The sequence below is a fragment of the Aethalodelphis obliquidens genome, unplaced genomic scaffold, assembly GCF_003676395.1.
Source record: "Aethalodelphis obliquidens isolate GAN/ISIS:26980383/991018 unplaced genomic scaffold, ASM367639v1 scaffold70, whole genome shotgun sequence".
NCBI lineage: Eukaryota > Metazoa > Chordata > Mammalia > Artiodactyla > Delphinidae > Aethalodelphis > Aethalodelphis obliquidens.
This window is the reverse complement of record NW_020838014.1, coordinates 581,827-596,304: the sequence shown is the minus strand read 5'-3', so window position 1 is coordinate 596,304 and position 14,478 is coordinate 581,827.

Below are 14,478 nucleotides of genomic sequence, written 5' to 3'. Positions count from 1 at the left end.
CTGAATATCACACAAAATAACAGTGAAGTTAGAAAAGCTCCTCTGAAACACATCTACTTAAAACTCAGGAAAACTAATCTCTGAAAAAAGTGAATATCACAAAAAGTATTTAGGTCTTACAAAGATACTATAAGAAAAAAATTAGAAGAGTTGTCCCTAAGCAACAAAAATCACACTAGAAAGAACTGCTTAAAAAAAAAGTCAACAAATGGTACTGAGAAAACAATATCCGCATGCAAAAATCAGACCCTTACCTTACACCACATATAAAAATTAGCTCACTATGGACCAAAGACTTAAATGTAAGAACTAAAACTATAAAACTTAGAAGAATACGGGAAATAATTTTGGATTATAATTTTGGATTTGGCAATTATTTCTTTTTCTTTTTCCCCGCAGTACGCGGGCCTCTCACTGTTGTGGCCTCTCCTGTTGCAGAGCACAGGCTCCGGACGTGCAGGCTCAGTGGCCATGGCTCACGGTCCCAGTCGCTCTGTGGCATGTGGGATCTTCCCGGACCGGGGCACGAACCCGCATCCCCTGCATCGGCAGGGGCCTCTCAACCACTGCGTCACCAGGGAAGCCCTTCTCTCTCCATTCTTACTCTCCACTCTAGACAAAAGGCTGATTTCCTGGGTTCCCCTCCCTTGCTTTGAGAAGCATTGTTGATACACAACTTGGACCCAATAAAGGATTCCTCCAGGCCCTGAGAGCTCTGCAACACAAGGAGAGAGGAACAAGCTCATTATCCCTTTGTAATACCCTCAGCGGCACAGAGACAATCCATCCCCCAGAGAAACAGTCTCTTCCCTGCCCTCCTCCCATCAAGGGGAGTTGACACGGTTTCCTGTTCGATGTCCTTGCCCGCCTTCAGAAGAACAGCTCCAGGGCCCTGACTTTCTCCAGCTGGCTGACACAGACCATCCGATTATGTCCCTCAGAGCGTGAGAGGCTGATGAATAGAAAGTTCTGCGGTTGAGGGAAAGTCAAAAGCATGGAGGCTGTAGAGCGTGGAGCAGAAGCAGCTGAGAGCAGCTCATGGAGGGAGAGGCCTGCCCTGGGCTCCTGCCTCAGCCTCCAGGCTCCCATGGGAAGCAGCCTGATCGGCAGCAAGAGGGGATCATTAGAACCGACTGGAAGGGCAAGCACAACTAGCTCCGGAAGCCCATTCTCCAGAGATTTTGGAGGCGGGGAAAGGTCTAGACTCTCCTCTAGTAGATTCTAAGTTCCCTGAGGGCAGGGTTTGTGTCTGACACGTGCACCTCTATACCCCTGGCAGGGGGCCGGCGTCGGCCCGAGTGGTGCTTTAATGTTCACATGGGGCAAATGAATGAAGCATGGTCTCTTGGGCTGCGATGCTCTCAGTGGCAGATCTGCCTCAAAGGCAGGATAATAGACTAAAGGACCTCTGAATCCTCTCCCCATCCTCTGCTTTTGGGCTGAGGACTCTCATCCTGTGCTAGAGACATGCTTCAGAGGGAGAGGGTCTGTTCTGTAGGCTAGGGCCATGGGCTTAGGGCTCCCAGGGTAAAACTCCCTGTCACTGGTCCAGAGTGCTCAACCCAAAGGACACCCTCTTGGAAGGAGTATCTATGGTGAAATCGTCCTTTCTTAGGGTTAAAGGAGGAGCAATAGCCTAAGTCCAACTGGGACAAATTGGGCCTACTTTGGGAAGATGGTCCCTGACTAGGTCAAGGTTCTAGTGTTTTCCATTCATTCACTCATCATACATTCATTCATTTCAGAAATTTTACTGAAGAGGTTTCTATGTGCCAAGCACTGTTCAGGGTATCAGAAAAACAATGATGAATACGATACAAAGGGCTCCTTTCCTCAAGGAGCTTTCAGTAAGGTCTTGAAACTTGTTTGGATGCAAAACTAGAAACTCACTCAAAACTACATAAAATGATAAAAGGGATTTGTTGGAATGATGCAGGTGTAACTTATGCCAGCTAAACTTAAGTACAACTGAGATCCAGGAAAGGAACTAGGACCTGCAGAATCAGCCCCCAGGGTTGCTCTGGAGGCTCTCAGGATGAATGAGGTCTCTTCTCTCTGTAGCCCTGCACACTCTGCTTCAGTACTGCCATGGCAGAAAATGCTTGCTCCAGCCCTGCCCTGAAAAGGATACTCCATTTTCAGAACCCAAAACCAGCCCCTTCAGTCTCAGTGCTAATATTTGGTCCCTTAGGTTCAGTTATCCACCTCTAGTCCAATCAACTATGGCTGGGGAGGCAAAGGACAGGTGGTTCCAAAGGGCAGATGGAGTGGGTGTGGATAAAGGGGGTGGGAGGATCCATCTCCCCACTAGATCTTTAATTCAATCTATGTAAGTGGTGGGAGCAACTTTGTGGAGACTTGCTCACTCTCCCTGCTCCATCAGAGTGGAAGCCTGGGACCACCTAAACCAGATCAAGACACTGAGAAGGAAGCCCTACCAAGGCAAAATGAGGCCTGTTTCTCCTGCGTTTCAGCCTGGGGAACTGTTCCATAATTAAGGGGAAAAAATGATAAGGGTGTCCTCATACGTCATCCTTATTGCAATTGAATTAACAGCATAACACATCATGTTTTATTATAACTTTATAATAATTACAGTTATTACTGAATTCATTTATATAGAAAAGGCAGAAATATCATCACTGTATTAATTCGTGAAGCCCTTCAGAGGGATTTATTGAGCAATAAGTGAATTCCAACCCTTGGCATGAAGCAGAAGCTTTTCCAAACACAGGACTCTATTAGCTATTGTAAAACTCAAACAGTTCACTTCACATGGGACCAGGCATTCTGCCCCAATTATTATCTCCTCCTCCAGGCAGTCTGCCCTGATTCAGAGGTTGTATTTAGAACTTCTTTTTTCTGAGTTGAACTAACAACCACACTCCCCTAGCATGTCTCAAAGGCTGTAAATGTCAGCCTGAAGGTTGAAATAAACCTTTTCCATTTGCACAGGGCTTTATAGTTTTCCAAATATGATATAAAAGGTCATATAGATATGACCTTTCTGTTTGAAAGGTCAAACAGAAAGCTCTTTTGAAAATAGAGATATATGGGCATCAGGGTCAGCAGTAGACTTTGTCCTTGGTGACAGATTGGTGTAATGCCAAAGCCCAGGCTATTTTTAAGAAATGAGTAAACCCTTGGCAATGACCACATGCAGTCAAGAGAAGCCTGTGGGCACTTGCTGGTTAAAGCTATAGAAATAAGTGGCAAAGGAGAGGCAGAGGTAGAGCTGGGGCGGTGGAAGGGGGTGGTGGTGAGGAGCCTAAAATTTGCTCAGAGGAAAGAAGACTCGGGAGAATTCAGATAACCATCAACCATCAGAAAGTCTCTTTTGTGTCGGTAGAAATGGACTAGTTCCCTGGGCTCAGTAAGAAGGACCAGAGGGGCCAGAGCTGGGATCTAAAAGGAGGAGACTCAAGGCAGATTCTTTTTGCCCTAAGGCACAACTTTCTGGTGGGGAGACCAGTCCAGCAGCCAACAGGGCAGCCTCAGTAGTGATGGGCTTCCTGAAGCCTGGGAGGCTGGTTCATTAGTCTACTCAACTCATACTTATGTAGTACTTATTATGCAAAGGCAGTGAGGACAACGCAGCCCTCTGAGAGCTCACGGTCAAGGGGGGATGTTGGGTGATAAACAGCAGCCCAAAGTGCAGTGACATGTTGTGAAACAGGCTACAAAAGGAGGGGAAAGGGGGACCATGGAAAGGAAGGGGGGAAAGAAGGAGGGACCTTGATACTGAGTGTCCACCAAGGGCCAGATGGGTTCAGACATCCCAGTCTAGCCTTAGGATCCTGAAGGTAGATGCTATTTCTCTCCATTTTTATAGATGAAGAAACCGAAGTTCAGTGAAGTTCAGTGGCTTATCCAAAGTCATTGGGTCAGCACGCCCTTTTGAATGCCTGCTTTGTAAGTGATCCCACAGGGAATGGAGCCCAGTCTGGCAGATGGAAACGGATGGAGATGGTGCAAGGCTGTGGAGGACATTCCCCTGCTGGATGGTGTTCGGCCCACGTGGCCACTGAGGTTTCATCAGCCCTGAGATCCCACGCGTGTGTGTGCCTGGGTCAGCTCGATCGCTCATGGACTCAGGATCCCAATGGCGAGAGAATTTTAAGGTACAGAAGATCAATCACTTATCCAAAGCTGGATTCCTTCTTCAACACCTTTGTGGAGCTGTCATGCAGCCTGCCCGTGAGCACCTTCAGCGATGGGGTTCACTGTCTCCACAGGAGTCACCTTCCCTGGGCAACCCTCACAGGAGGAAGCCCTTTCTTACATCCGACCCAACTCTCTCTCACCTCGGAACACACCCACCATGCTGGGGCTCTCTCACACATGGCCCTCTTTCCATAGGCCTTCAAAACCAAAAAGCTCTCTGAATCCAAAAGAATGACTGGACTTTGTTGGTGTAATTTCAGGCCTAAGAAGTCCCTTTCTGGTTTACTCTTCTGAAATTCAAAGGTAGAGAAACAGGGAACCCCTCACCTCACCGCACTATCCTGCTGAATGGGATCAGAAGCTGTCCCCTGTCTTCAGAGCCCAATGGACCAGCCAGTCCTAGCAGGAAACATCGGCCCCAGGGTTGCCTATGTTCCCACAGAGGCTCTTCCCATTGCCATCATGTCTGCTGGCTACTGGGTTTCATGGTTTTGCCTGGAAGACCCGTCTGATCACAGCCCATCACTAGGCTCTGGGTAATTAGCAGGAGAGTGATGGAAGGGGTCCCCTTTCATTGTGTGTGGTGCTAGAGAGTGATACCCCCTCTCACTCCTACCCCCGCTGCACGGCAAAATCTGCTCCTGCTGTAAATCCCTCTGTCAGAACAAGGGAAATGGACCCCACACCAGCTCAGGGCATCACACTGCAGGTCTGCTAGCTCTTTCATGTGACCCCCTCCAAGGCCCTATGATCACAGTGAAGTGGGAAGGGCACCAGTATAGGGTCCAGAGATCCGGCTTCTGTTGTTTTCTCTACCCTTATCAGCTGTGTGATTTGGGGCAAGTCTCTGCCCTCTCTGAGTCTCAGGTCTTTCATCTCTCAAATGAGGGTCTGGGGCTCTAAATAACCCTTAAAGTGCTTTCCGAGTCTAACGTGTGATGATTCTAGGGGTATCCCAGGATTATGCACAGATCGGGCTGAAGCTCCAGGCCTGTGTCGCAAAACCAGGGTATCACTCACACATCAGGAAGAGCTCAGACGTGATGACCTCCAGGCTTCTGCCAGTTCCAGAAGTCTGTAAAGCCCTCCCCAAGAGCACTGAGAGACTACCAGAATGCCTGGTCCCTGGGCAGAGACCTGGGTTTCACTCCCCTTGTCCGTGGCACTCAATCCAACAGCGCCAACTTTGCTGGAGGGGCAGGTCGATGTAATGGCAGTAGATGGTACCACTGGGGTGCTGGGGTGTTTGCGGATGGGGGTTGTGGTGGTGGTGGTAGAATCAGGGTGATTGGACATGAGGGAGGGATAATAATAGCAACAATAGCAATCATCGCTAAGTATCTACGACATGTGTGATAATATTTTCCAAAAACCCTTCACAGAAGTTTGTTTACTTACAGAGAGCACAGGCAGTTTCTTCCAGCTGCTTTGTTTCTTACTCTGGGTGCCATTTGCAGAAGTGTGCTCAATGTATGAAAATTCATTCAACTGAAAACTTAGGACAGTAGAATTTTCTCTCTATATATATATTCAACTATATATATATTTCTTGGAAAACGTGACTTTATTTAATCCTCACAGTTACGTATAATACAGACGCTGCTATCCTCACTTGACAAAGAACGACCTTGAGGCAGGCACAGAACAGTTAAGGAACTTGTCCAAAGCCACACCGTAGGAATCGGCAATGCTGGGCCGATTGAGACCCACTGGCTTCAAAGCTGGTGTTCTCTCCACCATTCCACCCTGCTCCCCACTGCAGCATGTTCGGGAAGGTGATTCCCCCTCACGCTCAACTGCCCCCAGCCACACTTGCACAGGCGCCTGTGCACAAAACCAATCCTAAGCCTGAGCTGGAGGGCAGGGGTGGGAGGAGGGGAGAGGGGGAGAGCTGGATGGTTCTAAAGATCAATAAGCACAACCCCGTCCTCAAAGAAGCCTCCACGTCCCTGAGGAAGGCAGATAGGGCACAATAACAGGAAGCAGTGCGTGCAGGGGACGGGGTCAGCGTCAAGCACCAGCTGGGCACGGAACCCACCAGCCTCCGAGTTTTGGCTGCTCTGAAGGGAAGCTGCTTCCACAGCCCCCTGGTGGAGGGAGGCCAGATCTGGGGCTTGGTCTCTTTTAACCTCTTTCTGCTCAGGGCTGCTGTCTAAGTGGCCCATGGGCTCTGCCTTCCTGCTGGCATCGCAGGCTGGCGTGACCAGATTAATTCAGCTTTATTAATAGGCGAGCACCTCATGAATTGTAATTAAGCAGGTGCACATCTGGTGGCAGTGGTGGCTGAGGGTGAGAAGAAGTGATTCCAAGAGGCTCTGAGGCACCGTTAAACACTAATTCCCGGCACAGGACCATCAGGACCCTGTTCGTGTTCCTTTGTTACACAGCCTGCCCTGTTAAACAGGCGGTCCAGTGCCTGAAATCCTGATTTACTCAATAACCGTGTCTTGAGCCTGCTAGGTGCTCTCCTCTCTGAGTGACACATTTGTGGGTGAGAGTGCGGAGGGTAGGACAGCCCATTCCCACTCTCCCAAGAAGCCAGGAGGCAAAAGGGTGCTGTAGGGGAAGGGACCAAAGTTTGGGGGACAATCACATAGAAAGGCTGCTTCTTGAAACAGTGAATGTCGTGCTGCAAACACACACACACAAGCACACACACTCAGCACACCCTCTCTGTCTCTGTCCCTCCCTCTGCCCCGCTCCTCGGCTGAGCCAGGCAAGAGGTCTTTTTGTACCAAGGGGCTACAGGGACCATGCTGGCAGACAGCCGACGAGGCAGAACAGACACAGTCAGAGCTGGGCCAAAACCCCACGCAGGGGAGATGGAGAAGACAGGTCACTCAGCAGAGAGAGAGAGGGCTCCGGAGCCAAGTGTTTAGACAGGGGAAGGCATATTTAGCTTATGGGAAAACAGAGTGTGGAATGAAAAAGTGGATAATGGAAAAAGAGCTGAACAATGAAACCCTGCCCTGTTGCCTGCAGCCCTGAGAGCATGACAGAGGTGGAGATAAACTCTCCTCTGGCCTTTTCTAAACCCATCCTGATTTTCCGTTTGGCCTCAAAGAAATATCCCAGAATCACTGTTTTGCCTTTTGAAATTTTAGGATGTTTTAAATTTACCTCCATTCTGCCCTGTTGCGTTTCTCTGTGTACCTGCAACACAGCCTGCCTGATGCGGCCGAGCGTGCCCTATTCTGTGCACCTCCCATCTGGGCCTTGTTAATGCCATACCTTCATCCTGAAATGCCCTTTCCTCTCTTCCACCAAGTCAACCCACTCGTCTACTAAAGCCCAATTCAACTGTAACCCCCTTGGAGAGGCCTTCTCTGAAACCGCCAGTCAGAATTAGCTACAGCCAGCTTCTTCTGCATTCCTGGGCCGTAAAGGGAGAGAATCTGGAGTCAAAGGCATGAATTCAAGTCCCAGCCCTGCTCTCTTGGCATCAAACCATATAATGGCTCTCAACCTTGCTTTTCATACCTGTAAAATGGGCAAGATGGCGGCACCTTCCTCCTTGGGGTTTGAAGATTAAAAGAGATGAGCTTTGTGAAGATGCTTTATGAACTGCAAAATACACATAAGAGTCTACCCAGTAGTTTGTGTTTGTTGTTTCCTTGTCTGTCTCTTTGATTTGATGGAAAGTCCCAGGTTTTGTTTCTGTGTCCCCAGCACCTAGTGCACTTAGGTGCTCACTGCTTGTTTGTTGAATGAATTAGTGAATGAGAGAGGTGGAAGATGAATGCTTCAGGTTAGGTGGCTGGGCCTGTGGTTTCTTTCCACAGGATCTCAGGAGCCTATGTAGCCAAGCAGTCACCCCAGGCAGAGAAAGAGTGAAGTGAAACGTTGGGGGTGGCATGAAAGTGTGTGCTAACCTCAAAGGCCAGTGTGTTTTAATTAGTATAATTAATGACGGCACCAAATGGCTCATTACCTGATGGAGTTAATGGGGATCATTTGTCTCCCTAAAGCAGCCTTTCTGTGTGGTGGATGCTCTTGGGGAGATGGGGAAATAGCGCACATTCTCCACCCTGGGGAAGGATTTCTGAGCCTCCACTGGGGTCTGGCTGTTCTCTGGGAGTCTTCCCCCTGTCTCTCCCTCCTGCCCAGGGGTTTTACCACCATTCCGGAGCTTAGTTTCACTTCACTTCAGACTAAACAATTGATATCTAAGCACAGATATGTTCAGAGATTTAAAACATAACAGCTGTGGGACCTCTCTCTGCCCTGTCTCCCGTTTCTCCCTCATTGTCACGTGACCAAAGGTCACACTGGCCCCAGCTTCAGGCTGGGCTGGTCACATCCAAACGGCACTCCAGTAGCTCTCTGGGACCCATCTTAAGAGTCTGTTGCTGCTAAGGCCAACTCAGGATTAAACTAGAGGCAAAGCAGTTAGGCTCAGTGATGTCAGATCCCACTTGGAGACGCACGGCTGTCTCTTCCCCTCCAACCTTGATGCCTCAGTTCCAAGCACATCTCCCTTTCCGCTGTAAAGCATTACCTTCTACAGCCGGAATCTGAACTCTACCTTCCTTATCTGGGAGCAGAATCAGAGTGCCTGGGCCTAGCTCCTTTCTGAGAAATCCAGAAAATACTATACTGCCTGGAATCCCTCACCTCTGGAGCTCACAGCTGTGTGCAGCCGTTCCCAGGGAGATACGGAAACTCTTGACCTCTTCCAGGGAACGTGATGGGCAGATAGGAACAGGGGCCCTGTGGGAAGGCAGGCAAAGTCTGTAAATCACCTACCAAAGCATTCAACTGGCCCTGCATATTTCAAGCCGTAAAAGGGTGGGCCACCCAGGAAGGAATGCCTACCACAGAGCTTGGCCACAAGGCTGTGGTCCTAAAATTATTCTGGCACGTCGCAGGTCACATTTACAGCACAAAACACTGTCCATACGGATGGGTCTCTGGAGCTACCTTTTAGACTTTGGAATTGTATGTGTTGACTTCCATATGAATGTGTTTTGTGTGACATAATGTGTGCTTTCTGGTACTACACGAGTCTGTGCCCTGGGTACATCTGTGCACAGGGGCCGACTGTCGCTGGGAATGTGTGTGCACCTGCGGCTACTGCATGGCTTTCTGTGTTTATGGCTATTTTTGTCTTATTTTGAGTCTATGTGTGTGGCTGTCTGTCTGAGTCTCTGTGTGTGACTGACTAATGCAAATAGCAGGACAAGATGTCTGATGAGTCAAGAATAAATCCCCATTTTCCTTTCACTGCATTTTAGAGTTCAGGAGATTGAACACCAATTCAATTCATCCACTAAAGGGCTATCACCCCCTATGGAGTAACATACTATAGTAACATAGTAATATCCACTAATATGACAAAGTAATAGCCACTGTGGAGTATCTACTAATACTCTCTAGTGCCATCATTCTGGAATCCTGGTATACCCCAACAGCGGTATTGTGATGGCAGAGATAACCAGGGAGTACACTGTGTATGTGCTTACGATGGCGTTGGGAAGGGTATGTTGTGGGGCTTATTAGAGCAGAAGTTGTCCCTGTGGACAATTTCATGCATGAACTGCAGAGAGCCTGGGGCCTGTAAGGTCCAGAGCAGCTCCAGGAGAAAGCAGAGGCACTGGGCCTATGTGTGTGTGTGTTTGTGTGTATGTGTGGGTGTTTGTATGTGTGTTACGATAATCAGGGCCAACACACTGTCCAACTCCAGGGGCACCATTTACTGTGTCTTGTATGGACTTCTGGGAGGCACCATTCATGCCACATGCAGTGCAAAAGATACCCGTTGGATCTGTGCAACCCAGAGGCCCTGGGCAGGATGGTAGGTGCAGGATTCCTTCCCATCACACCCCTCTTCCCAGTCCTGGCATCTCAACTGGCTCAGCTCCCTCCCTGAGCCAATATTGCTGCCCCCCTCCTGCCCCCAGCCCCCAGCCCCTTCCTTGTTAGAGCTCTTTGAGCAGAAGCTGGGGCAGGAGAGGCCCAGACACATTCCCAATGGCTGGGCTCCCTGTGGTATGGGAGCACAGCCAGAAACCAAGTCTTCTTCCCTTGGAAAGTTGCAGTGACTTGTAAGAAAAAGTCTCCTGTTGCTCAGTAGGGAAAGAAATCAGATGGAAAGGAGAGGGAAGAAGTCACCAAAAACAAAAATTTAGGAATGGATTTTTGCTTTGAAAAGGTCAGCAGTGAAAACCTGCTTCCTTGCCAACACAAAGTGGGTGCTGGTGTTCAGCAGGCTTCTCTCAATCGATACGACACGGATCACCTCATAAAATGGTGTCCAGGCAACAGGGGCTAGGGTGAAGGCCATGGAGGGAGGAGTGCCTGCCACCAGCTCCAAGATCCCTCAGAGCAACGTGTAGGCTGAGCCTCTGCTTCCCCAACCTGCCCCCATCCAAGCTCTTCCCCTGCCCCTTCAGAGCCAAAGGCCCCCCCCCCCACTTCTCACTTTCAGGGGCACAGCTCCATGGATAGCCATCCTTGCTTATTGCTTTGAGTTTGGGAGCATCCTTTCTTGAGCAGCCTGGGCCCCTATGGTCAGGCCACCCACCTCAGTCTCCCAAGACGCAGGCCACTACCGAGTAGAGTGTAAGTGGCACAGTTGGCTCCCAAGAAGAACTGGAACTCCGGGAGAGAGGGGGAACGGAGCATTTCACTATTGGTCAATGGAACCACTGGCATGTTGTCTTCTTTCCATAAGACATAGAGGTGGAGCTGAGGGAGGGAGAAGTTGGGGGTGGGGGTAGCCATGACCTTCATCCCGGCATCCTCTGTGCATATGCTGGGCCTGCACACGGGCCATCTGGTAAACCCTGTGCACCCTCAGAAGATATACAGCTTAGACATCTTCAGCCAGCCTTAGCTATAGGGTACAGGGCAGATGGTCCATGGGCTAGGGGGTGTGAGGGACAGGAAAGGGAAACAGCGACACTTTCAAAGACTGGAGGATGCTGTTAACATGTCAGTCCAATTATGGTAATGTGCTGGGGTAATTGGCCCTCCAAGGGTGCAGGGGATGCACATGAGTACAATAATTGCAGGTTCACTTTGCTCTGCATTCTTCATCCTGCTTTGGTGACTAATTATTAGTATTTAGCAAGTGGATATTGTCATCTTCAAAGCAGGTGCAGCTGTGGCTGAGGCACTGGAGCTGGGGCCAGCTAAAGGTCAGCTTCTGCTTGGGGATAATTAATTTGTCTTTTATGGATCTGAAATGTGCTCCAAACTTGTCTCTTCTATTTTTGCTTCCAAACAAACAAACAAATGAACAAAGGGAAGGGGAATATACTTTGTGGTTATTTCAAGTGCCCTTTCCGTTAAAAGGCCAGAATTGACAAATAGGGGTGAACAACTGGAGGGAGTCAAGTACCTCTTTCCTCTCTAGAGAAAGAGCCAGAAATTGATCCCCTAGGCAAAATCCACATGAATAAGGAAGCCAACTGGTCTGGGGTGACCATCAAGAGGTACGTACTGTCTATAAGCTCTGATATCCTATTTGTTTTTTTGTTTATTATGGCTTATATATGGAACACTAGGACACTCTGTTCCTGAAAGGATTAATGTTTTGGAAACCCAGAAGGAAAAGGAATAAGAATAGTGAATAGCTATTGAGCATCTTCTGTATGTCAGATGCTCATTTCCCTCATGCATGTCAAATACTTTGTTTAATCTTCACAACAGCCCTAGAAAATATGTGCTATTATTATCACCATTTTACAGTTGAGAAAGTGAGGTTCAGAGAACTTAAGTATGTTACTCCAACCTAAGTATCATCTGACACCTAATCTCTGGGCTGTCAGATGCCCAACAAAGCCCCTTTACCCAGTGTGGTGTTAGGTTTAGTTCTCTGGCCTCTGCAAGAGTAGCCCTCACTGACTTTGCTTTCTGGAGGACCAAGAGCCTAGGCGTTTTAATCTGCATCAGCAGAGCTTCTGGTATACCTCAGGAAGCCCAAAGTTTGATTGTGTTATTCCATTGATGTGATACACGGTAGAATTTCATCATAGACAAAATAGAAATCAGGGTAGTTGGAGATGGAAAGGAAGTGATCCATCCCTAAGTCCTACCTCTTCATTGAGTCTCCTCAACAACCCTGGCCGCAGAGCCCTTTCCCTATTTCAGCTGCCTCATGTCCCACTGGGGCACTGGTTCAGTTAGATTCCCACTCATTTTCATGAGCAATCTTGCATTGTTCTCAAATCGTGTCATATCTATTTGTCTCTCCAACAAGGATCCAAATGTATTTAGGTCAGAGAACCGGCCAAATGTGCTTTTGTGCTTCCTGGGTCACTGGGCTCTGCCCTGGGCACAGGGTAGGTACTCAGTAACTCCTGATTGAATCAAATTGAGAGGCAGGGGTAGACAAGGCTCCTCTGATAGTTTGGTTGGCAAAGGAAGATCCCTCATTTTTTCACATTGGTTGGACAAATCGAGGATAATTTAGGAAAGGAAGGTGTGACCCTCTCAGATGCATATATTCTGAATTTGGAAAAGTGTATTAGATACTTTGGGAAATTTCTTTTCTTTTTTTCTTTTTAACATCTTTATTGGAGTATAATTGCTTTACATTGTTGTGTTAGTTTCTGCTGTATAACAAAGTGAATTAGCTATACGTATACTTATATTCCCATATCCCCTCCCTCTTGCTTCTCTCTCCCACCCTCCCTATCCCACCCCTCTAAGTGGTCACAAAGCACCGAGCTGATCTTCCTGTGCTGTGAGGCTGTTTCCCGCTAGCTATCTATTTTACATTTGGCAGTGTATATATGTCCATGCCACGCTCTCACTTCGTCCCAGCTTACCCTTCCAACTCTCTGTGTCCTTAAGCCCACTCTCTACATCTGTGTCTTTATTCCTGTCCTGTCCCTAGGTTCAGCAGAACAATTTTTTTCTTTTAGATTCCATATATATGTGTTAGCATATGGTATTTGTTTTTCTCTTTCTGACTTACTTCACTCTGTATGACACACTCTAGGTCCATCCACCTCACTACAAATAACTCAATTTTGTTTCTTTTTATGGCTGAGTAATATTCCACTGTATATATGTGCCACATCTTCTTTATCCATTCATCTGTTGATGGACACTTAGGTTGCTTCCATGTCCTGGCTATTGTAAATAGTGCTGCAATAAACATTGTGGTACATGACTCTTTTTGAGTTATGGTTTTCTCAGGGTATATGCCCAGTAGTGGGATTGCTGGGTCGTGTGATAGTTCTATTTTTTGTTTTTTGTTTTTTTTTCTGTACGCGGTCCTCTCACTGTTGTGGCCTCTCCCATTGTGGAGCACAGGCTCCGGACGCACAGGCTCAGCGGCCATGGCTCACGGGCCTAGCCGCTCTGTGGCATGTGGGATCCTCCCGGACCAGGGCACAAACCCGTGTCCCCTGCATCGGCAGGTGGACTCTCAACCACTGTGCCACCAGGGAAGCCCTATTTTTAGTTTTTTAAGGAACTTCCAAACTGTTCTCCATAGTGGCTTTATCACATTACATTCCCACCAACAGTGCAAGAGGGTTCCCTTTTCTCCACACCCTCTCCAGCATTTATTGTTTGTAGATTTTTTGATGATGGCCATTCTGACTGGTGTCAGGTGATACCTCATTGTAGTTTTGATTTGCATTTCTCTAATGATTAGTGATGTTGAGCATTCTTTCATGTGTTTATTGGCCATCTGTATATCTTCTTTGGAGAAATGTGTATTTAGGGCTTCTGCCCATTTTGGGATTGGGTTTTTTGTTTTTTTGATATTGAGCTGCATGAGCTAGGAAGTTTCTTATGATTCACTTGCCTTGCAAAATGGAATTCCAATCATATCATTCTAGGAAGAGGCTGGCAAGATGAAAGAAGCATATAGGAGGACTTGCAGAACACGGGAGTAGGTACTTTAGTTCAGGTTTGTGTCCAGGGTTTGCAGCTATGACAGGGCAACACAATCTTGTTCTGTGGTTTTGCTGCAGCCTACATATTGATGCAGCCAAATGAATTTCCCTCTTTGCAACCTGACCTCCTTCTTACTGTGAAATGATCTCATTTCAAGGCTAACCACAAGAGGTTTGGCTGGGCACCCGGCATGCCGTGTGCCTGGCATTTGCAAATCTTCATGCAAAGTGCAAAGTTTTTTTTTTTTTAAGACAGTAAATAAATCCTGTCCAGAGAAATCTTGGAAAGGTCTGCTCCCAGCCACACAGTGAAAAGAAAAGCAATCTCTCTCCCCACCCTCACAACCATTATCTGCCAATCTTCTCGAATGTTAAGGCTTAAGTCACTTTTAATTTTAGATCAGGAACAATCTGATTTGGGGCCAAGGTCTTTTTTCACTGTCCTTCAAAATGTATTCAG